We start from the raw sequence: 7454 nt of genomic DNA, 5'->3' as shown, positions 1-7454 counted from the left end.
AGCCACCGCCTGGCCCACAAGGAGCGACCACGATTGCCCTCAGGAAGCCTCCAGGACCTCATTGAAGGCATGGGTTGTACTTTGGTAAGCATCTTAAAAATAGCTGAACACAGAAAACGTGATTCATAATCAATAGAGAGATTTATCATCTGACAGATTTATCATCCAACCATTTTATCATCCAACATTTAAAGAACAGTAGAGCAAGCAAATTTTAACCCACTCCATACTGAGCTTGGGTGGAAAGGGCAGCAGCTGATGGTGCTCCAAGATGATTTGCGCTGCCATCAGCAAAGCCTGAGCAGCTGTGATACGTCATCCAAACGCATCCGAGACTCCACATTTGCCACCAAAATGAGATTATGGTGACAATATGCAATGTGGGCACTGGAAATAAATTGTTTGCTGAGTTTTTTCCTGGCTTTTCCATGACTCTTTAGTACCAAGAAGAAAACATTTTAGGATTCCAGCTGAAGTCTTTTGTTCCTCTGTAACTAAGGGATGCAAACATGCCCTTAACTAAAAGGATTTACTAAGTTCTCTTTCTAGGGAGAATCTGTGAAACAGCATTCTTTCAGTGGAAACAGAGTAGGGAAGTTCAGTGTGGAGCAGGATAAAATAAAAGGATGAAATCCACTGATTTCAATTAGAGAAGGGGGAAAAGAGCAGGGAAGGCTTTGTGTGGAGTCACTATTGCACCACAAAAATCCTTGTGAGCGTGTCCCAGCGGCTCCAGAGAGCTTGTGTAGTGATAGACAACTTGGCTAAAAATGCAAGACATGGAACAGATAAGAAACTTGCTCACTTGTAGCAATAAATATAGGACGTTCTCCTTTCTATTATAGATTTCATTTGCAGAGAATGCACTTAAACTCAGCAGATCTAACATTAAAAAGAAAGCAGTGTCAATGATAACAATGTTATTACCTGAAATGGGTTAGCAGCTGGCATTTCTTGCTGTCTTCCTACAACTCCTTCAATACAAGCATCTGAAGGGAAGTTGGGCACCTAAAGGGCTGACACATTCTTTGCAGATTTCTCCCAGGGGCAGGACATTCTTGTTGAGCCATGTCTCCAGTCTTAAGGCCGTCCGGACTTTTGGTCCAGCAAAAGCCTGCCAAATTCCTGCATGGATGCCTTATTCCTCTGCTGTGAAATAACTGCAGTGTGATTGCATGAAGGCGGTATTTGAACCACGTGTTATGCCTACGAGAAGCAGCTGTGGAGAGGTGTTCAGCTGTCGGGAAGCCCCACGTTGCCAGTGAAGTTTAGGAATGCAGCAGCTTTGGACGTGTCTTTCTGTGGATCTTCCCGATCCTGTCATCCCTTCAGGATCCCCAGTTCAGAGACCCCCACCAGCCCCTGTTCTTATGCAATCTATGACTCATCAGGAAAACCCCACGGTCTATTGGTGGAGAAACTAGAGAATTTATAATCACTCCTTTAGTCTTGTTCTTGACCAACGTGTTTGGTTTTTTTCATTGTTAGGCTCACCATGCCCCAGTGCATGTCCTTTCTTTCTGCAGGTCCAATACTTAAGACCTAATTACTTGCCATCTCTTCATGCTCCGCTTGGCCAAGTGAAGCAAGAGAGGACTGTGTAACTCTCACTTTACCATAGCCTCCAGCTGCCACTCAGTCACCAAAGTCCTCCTGAGATGTTTTACCAAATCCACAGGAAGAGTCACGAGCAGGGCTAGTCCTAGTCCTCTGGGCTAGGACTTTTAATCAAAGTTTCTGACCTGTGCTAACCTCATTAAACCAATGGGCCCAAACAGGGCCCTGGATGGTTCATCATTAGAAAGGACAAGCTGTAGATTGTCACGATGAGCTACCAGAGCTGATAAAATCACTCTTTATGCAGGTGACTTGTGAGGCCCCTATGGCCCTATTGACACGGTTGCGTTGGCTCACAGAGTGTCACACCCATCCTTGAGCTGGCTCAGTTCACCAAGGCTCCAGGACAAACTTGGTAGCACAGCTCTGTAATTTCCTATCCTAGATGAGTGCTGAAGTTAATGCTCCTTGCTGTGCTTTCTGTGCCCCTGGAGAGCGTCTTCTGATGTGGAAGGAGAAGCTACAGCAGTCAAGACTGGACAGAGGGCAATGGGGTGGCTGCCTCCTTTGTTCCTTCCCATCCTGATGCTTGAAGGGTCCATGCCATATCTGTTTTGGTTCCCTGACTGTCGCATCTCTCTTGCTGGCTTGGAAATATCAACAGCCCAACCTTGATGCCTCTTGACACAGCTTCCTTGCACGCCTCGCTTCACCAACAATCCCAGAGTAGGACATTGTGGTGTTACAATACTCAGCCAACAGGGCAGCTAGGGATCATTGGAAAGACTCACCATCCAGTGGCTCAGCCCTATCACTTCCAAACTATTCCCTTCCAAATAGTGTGTTACTATCACCTCTGGACCCAAATGAGCCCCCACGGCACCAGCATGATGTGCCCACAGCAAGGTCCACCAGCGCCCTTGGTTGCAGGGGACCTGCCTGACTCTAGGCACAGACATCGGGAGGTGGGTGTGTCTGGTACAGCACTGCAAGGCTACCCCCGACTGGGATCTCTGGGTGGGCATTCCACAGCCACCTTGTCCAAGTGAGGTCTGGAGTCCAGCCTTGAGCGCATGAGGAAAATGGGGAAGGCTGTCACCCTGCCACAGCTATAATAAGCTGTTTTCCTGCCGTCTCTCTAGCACTTGGCTTCCAGCGCTGAAAGGAAGAACACTGCGCCAAGAATTTCTACAGACGTGCCCAGCAGACTGAGCTGACACCTGATTTGCCCTTAATTACAGTGTTGGGAATAAGCCCAGGGGCAAATGCGAAAGGGTGACAACTGGGTGGTGATAAGGATATTACTCTGTTGTTTGCCATAAGGGCTTGTGCCAAGGGCTTTATTTCCTATGAAAAATCAGCAGAAAGACTTTGAGCATGTAGAGAAGCAGCTCACAACACATGATGTATAGGAATGCTGCCTTCCCCTCTGCCACGCCAATGCCCCCAGACCGGAAAGATCTGGAGACCCCTCACAGTTTTGCATGGGGAGTGATGTGAGTGCCATTCGCATGCCGACGTGCCGCAAGACACCAGGCAGTTACTGCAAGAATGGAGTTAAAAATAGATGATGAATTATTCCAGAGCTTTTGTCTAGACTATCTGTGGACAAAAAAAAACCCATTACCTTGTGACCCCTGAGTAACTTCAGCCGTTCCCACCAACACTGAACCCCCTTATACCAGGAGACCCTGCCCCTGCTGCCTCTGTTGTGTTCCTCCGTTGCTATGTTACAAAAACTCTTGTAAAGAGGGCTGCAGCTCTGTGTGGGAGCACCTGAAACCTCCGGACAGTCCCTGCTAAGGTTATTAATGGGGAATTTTTAGGTGTGGCTGGGCTCATTTCTGAGCCAGTGGCTTTCAGTTCCTGCCCTAAAAGTATGCTGTGCTGGCTTGCTTAAAAAAATGTAAAAGAAAGAGAGGGAGAAAGCTGTAGGATTTTAAAAATTAAATTTATTTTATTTTAAAAAAATTGGAGAGGAAAAGCCCTCACAACGATTGACTGAAGCACCTCGACAGTTTGCCTGGGATTCTTGCCTGTGCTTACAGGGTCTCCCTGCCCATGTGCTTGTGCAGCCCTTGCTCTACTCCACCTGGTTCAATGCTGCTAGCCACAGATTTTGGATTTTTATACTTTTTTAAATGCTTGTGAAAGATTTCAGAAGAATGTAGTTGCTGCAGGTTTCTGCACCCTGCATTGGACTCCTGCGGCACCACAGACCAGTGCATGAGAAGGATAGGTTCTAATTATGTGATCTGAAAGCTTTGAGGTGTTTGGGGCTATTAAATTTGTTGGTGCAATGCCTTACATCCTCCCAGGTTATGCCTGAGCATGTCTTGTTTTAACTCAGCTGCTCCCTAGCCAGCAGAGGCAGGTCCATGGTGAACCTGGTGTGGGACTGATGGTGCGAGCTGATGAGCCTCTTCTCATTATGAAATATTGTGACTGGGTGCTGGTCACGGGACACGAGTCCCCAGCACAGCTCGGGAATCCAGCACGTGATTGCTTGCTCTCGCCGGACGAAGAGGAGGTGGCAGAGCTCAGGCAGAGAGTGCCCCCCGCGCCCCAGCCAAAGGGCAGAGAGCTTGTTTTTTTACTGATTCCCAGCCACTCGCCGTCCCTTCCTGCCAAGACTATACGTACAAAATAAAAATTATATATTACAATACTATATAATAATATACATACAGTAATATATTACTCTATATATGCTATATGTTTTACATAATTTATAAACAAACTATTTATACTTATGTATTTATATTACAGATAAACACATTAGGATAATAGATAAAGATATATAAAATATAATTTTATTAAATAAAATTTTATATTAACATTATATAAAACAATATAATTTCTGGATCTCCCATCTCCTGGGATTATATGTGTATGACATAAATATCCATATATAAACATATATATAAATTCTTGGATATATATGTATATTTATATTCTAGATAAACAGATAAATATATATTTATGAAATATGGAAGAATATATCATACATATAATTTATATAATAAGATATATTTTTATATACACACGTACCCAGGAATATGAAGCAGTGCTTTTACTAAGAGTGAGACCCAAAGGAAACAAAGCTGAGGGCAGACCCTTTCAGAGCAAGGGCAGACCTATAAAAATAGGAAAAGTATTAAATACTGCAGGCTTCACCCCTCTTTTCTCAGTCTTGGGTGCACACCAAGCCCTGCCAGTGTGGCCGGGACTTTCTCTCAGCAGAGCCAAGCCCTCAGGCTGCTCCTGCTCTGCCCTTACGCCACAAACCAGGTTCAAGCCCCTGCTCCAGAATGGCCTTGGGGGGTACCCTGATGAAGCTGGGGATGCTGCTTCACCTTGCAGGGAAATAAAGAAACTTAGCTGAGGTAACCTTTCACCTTAATGCAAAAAAAAGGCCATAAGCACCTGTGTTTCTATTTATATTATATGGAGAACAACAAAAAAAAAAATTAGTTTTATTATTCCTTTGTCAGTAATGAAAACACCCACACCTCGGCTTTCCAAGCGCTTCCTGGCCATGTTTCCCTGGCATTTGTGCTGTGTCTTTTCCCCCATAAACACCCAGATTTCCACTATTTGCAGATCCTGCTCAGCTCGGGTGAGGCAGTTAATTGGCAACAAATGAAATGGCTGAAAAAACAGATGGAGGGTGAAGGGAAAATAAATGTCTTTGGCAGGAAGCTTTATAGGGAAAGCTAAGGAAGAAAAAAATGAGAGGGAGTTGAAGGGATGATATTGGCTATGTAGAAGGGCTTTTTCATCTCCCCTTCCCACCATACAAGAAATGAGCCCAACTGAAAGGTGACTATCCCAGCCAAAATCTGCCAGTGCTGAGCCAAAAACAGGGTGGGGAGAAGGGCTGGAGCAAGGGGAGGATGGGACCAGCTCTTTTGGCAGCATCCCATGTTGGCACTGGTTTCTCAGTTGATGAAACCAAAGGAAGTCACCATTATTTTATTTATCCATTTTATTAATGAGGTGTATTTAGAAGATTTTATTTACGAGGGATAAAACCAGGCAGTGGTTTGGGTTTGGTGCCTTTTTCCCATTGTTATTTACTCTTATGTTTGCAATGTAGTCCAGCCTAATGTTCCCGAAAGACGCTGAACCCCCTGAGTGAAAGAAACGGTGACATCAGGCATGGTGCGATCCAAAGCTTATTTTTTAATTTGGGCCATTTCAACCTCTCGTTGATGGTGTTTCGATGGCTACTAACTTAATCCAAATGGACAGGCTGTCGGCACATCGCTTGCTGTGCATCCCCGGTTCGTGTTTTTGGGAGCAGTGGCACTGGGAGGCTGTACGCATCAGCTTGCATGTGTCCTGTGAGAAAAACCTCTCTCACATTTTAATCTAACTCCTGGGCAATTCGATTTTTTTAAAATAAGACCAGGGACATTTTCTTCTCCTCTATCCATCCTTCAGCTGATGCCCAGTGAAGGAATGAGGAACTACTGGTGGCAGATCAACCCCATCAGCCCCATCAGCTTAATTGCCTTAGTTTACCTGAAAAAACACCATCAGAGCCCTGGGCCCTCAGAGTTTACCAAAATGTACAGGGTTTAGATGTGCTAATTCTGTTAGCCTTCATCCTAAGAGCCATGGTGACCTGCGCTCAGCCTTGATTTTTCCCTTCCATAAAATTCAGTGGAGAGAATTCTGCCGGTTCCACCTTTTTGAGACAGGTCACTGAAATTGGTTTTATTGCAGGCAAATAAAAAGTTATCCTAAATATGCCTGTAATCATCCTGTAGAAGGATGGCTGTAAAAAAATCATTTCTGTGCTATCTGGACTTCATCTAGCTTATGTTTTCAGCTTGCAGGTGTTGGATGTGGGATTGTAGCAGAGCTGAGCTGTAGGAATGGGGCACCTAGTTTAAAGCAGATCATTTTAATTAACCGTGCAAGAACAAGAGTGAGGCTGCCCTTGCATTTAAATAACAGTAAGCTTCCATCAATGTCTGGAGAAAAGGACTGAGACTTTGCAGAGGTCCTAGAGTGAATCCAGGACTTTCTGAGCAATCTGAATCTGGAATCTGGTGAATCTGGAGCAGAAGAGGAGCGTCTTCCCCGCTGTGGAGAAGGTAGTGTACAGCGAGCCACTGCACCCGTCTGGTGGTACAAAGTGCAAAGGGGATGCTCCCACCTCAAGTGTATCCAAAATACACTTGATTAAAAAAATACACTTGGATACAAAATTGATAGAGAACTTTAGCTCTTTTCATTTTTTGTTTTCTCTAAAGCAGAGAGGCAGAAACAGGCAGATCCAGATGAGACCCCAAAATGAACGTGACTGGCTTATCCTGTTTTTCCCCAGACTCTAAAGGGGTCCTCATTCACCTGGCTGAGCCTTGGTGTCTGCAGCCAGGAGGGATGATGATGACCGTGCCCGTCCCAGGCAAGGCTGCCTGTGCCTCCCACCTACTCATCTCTTGAAACTGGGTTCGGCAGTACCATGGCAATTCCTGTGTCCCTCTCCCTGTGGCAATGGGGCACTGGTCTTGTTTGCAGTCCCACTCGGTTTGGATATGAAAGACGGATACATTTTTTTTGTCCTTATTATCGTGTAAAGGGCTGCACAGAATGAATCAATCATACATGATGTACGTTTCCATATACAAGTTTTTATATATATATATATATATATATATAAGCTGGTGAGAAGGAAGGAGCATCCTTGCCTGCCTGAAACACAGCAAAGCTGGGCTCAACAACCCATACCACCAGCTTAGGTGGGCTTGGGCCAACACATTGATCTACAGAGGGGCATCAAGAGCCATTTCTCTTGTTCAGGCACTGCTGTGGGGCAATGCTCTAGTGTGGAGCTGCCAGGTCTTATTGCGCCTTAACCCCCATGGGGAAAGGTGCTGATCCCA

The sequence above is a fragment of the Cuculus canorus genome, chromosome 3, assembly GCF_017976375.1.
Source record: "Cuculus canorus isolate bCucCan1 chromosome 3, bCucCan1.pri, whole genome shotgun sequence".
Taxonomy (NCBI): domain Eukaryota; kingdom Metazoa; phylum Chordata; class Aves; order Cuculiformes; family Cuculidae; genus Cuculus; species Cuculus canorus.
The sequence above is the reverse complement of the archived record's forward strand: the minus strand, read 5'-3'. Positions refer to the sequence as shown.